The following is a 1720-nucleotide window of genomic DNA, read 5'->3' as shown; positions in this document are numbered from 1 at the left end:
TCCAGCTCTGTCCAGGACCCTCTATTATGATCCTGGTCAGAGCAGTCAGTGGTGGTAGCCGGGTACCATCTAGCTGTACTGGACTCAGTCTGGTGGAGGCCTTGGTAGCTGTGGTCCATTAGTCCTTTGGACTAACGTTTTCCTTGTATCTTGTTCTCTTCATTCTCCCTTGCTCCTGAAGGGGTGAGACCACTGGAGTATCTTAGATGGCCGCTCACAGGCTTTTAAGACCCCCGACACTACTCACCAAAGTAGAACACTGGGTTTATAAACTGTGTTATGCCAATTGAGCTAGATGTTCCCCCAAGACCATGGTCCCCACAGCCCTCTGCCCAGCAGTGCAGTCCCTCAGGGAATTTGGATGTGTCTGTGGAGCTTCCATGACCTTTCCTTGTACAAGTTGTGCTGGCATCCCCAGTATTGTGTACTGTCTTACCCTTCACCAAAGTTGCCACTTATCTGTTGTCTATTTAGTTCCCTCCCATCCCTCATAACCAACAAAGATTGTTTCTTTTTGTGTGTGTAAACTTTTACATGAGTTTTTACAGTAGAGGTCTCATACAATATTTGTCCTTTTGTGATTGACTTATTTCACTAGCATAATGTCCTCCAGTTTCATCCATGTTATGAGATGCTTCACAGATTCATCATTTTCTTTATCTTTACATAATACTCCATTGTGTGTATATACCATAGTTTGTTTATCCATTCATCTGTTGATGGGCATCTAGGTTGTTTCCATCTTTTTGCTGTTGTGAACAGTGCTGCAATGAATATGTGTGTGCATATGTCTATTCATGTGACGGCTCTTATTTCTCTAGGATGTATTCCTAGGAGTGGGATTGCATTTTGTAGTGCTTTTTTCGTGGTGCTGACGTTTTCTTTGTGCCTCTTACTCTCCTGTGCTGAGTTCCTTTTGTTTGTGGATTTTTTTTTCATTTGTTTTTGTAGGTTTTGTTTTAACTGAGACTTTATGTTTTTCTTCTTTGTTTTGATGAGTAGGTTTGTTAACTTTCTCTGTGGTTACCTTGAAGTTTACCCTTGTCTTCCTAGATTTGAACCAGTCTATTACTACTTGGTATCACCTTGCCTTCCCCTCCATTAGAAGGTTCTATACCTACACCGTTTATTCCCTCTTTTATTGTTCTGCTGCTGTTGTCATTTACAGATTAATCTCTCTGGTTCCCTGTTGTAATTCTTTTGGTTTTGCATAGTCCTTAAGAGTTCATTTCCTAGGTTGGTATCTGGCTAGTACAATCCTGTGTCCTATATTCAGCCTGTGGTCTGATGTTGCTTGTTCTCAGATCGAAGGACTCCCTTTAATAAGTCTTGTAAATTTGGTTAGGTTTTTACATAGTCCCTTAATTTCTGTTTATTTGGAAATGACCTAATTCCACCATCATATCTGAATGAGAGTTTTGCAGGATATATTATGCTTGGCTGGCAATTTTTTTCTTTCAAGGTTTTATATATGTCATCCCATTGCCTTCTTGCCTGTATGGTTTCTGCTGAATAATCCAAGCTTGGTCTTATTGTTTCTCCTCTGTATGTGACTTTCTGTTTTTCTCGAGTTGCTCTCAGGATTCTTTGTCGGTCTTTGGTTTTGGCGAGTATGATTATAATATGCCTTGGTGATTTTCTTTTAGGGTCTATCCTATATGGGGTTCGTTGAGCTTCTTGGTCAGCTTTTCATCTTTCATGATATTGGGGAAGTTTTCTG

Source organism: Trichechus manatus, unplaced genomic scaffold (assembly GCF_000243295.1).
Source record: "Trichechus manatus latirostris isolate Lorelei unplaced genomic scaffold, TriManLat1.0 scaffold00038, whole genome shotgun sequence".
NCBI lineage: Eukaryota > Metazoa > Chordata > Mammalia > Sirenia > Trichechidae > Trichechus > Trichechus manatus.
Note: the sequence above shows the minus strand (reverse complement) of the source record.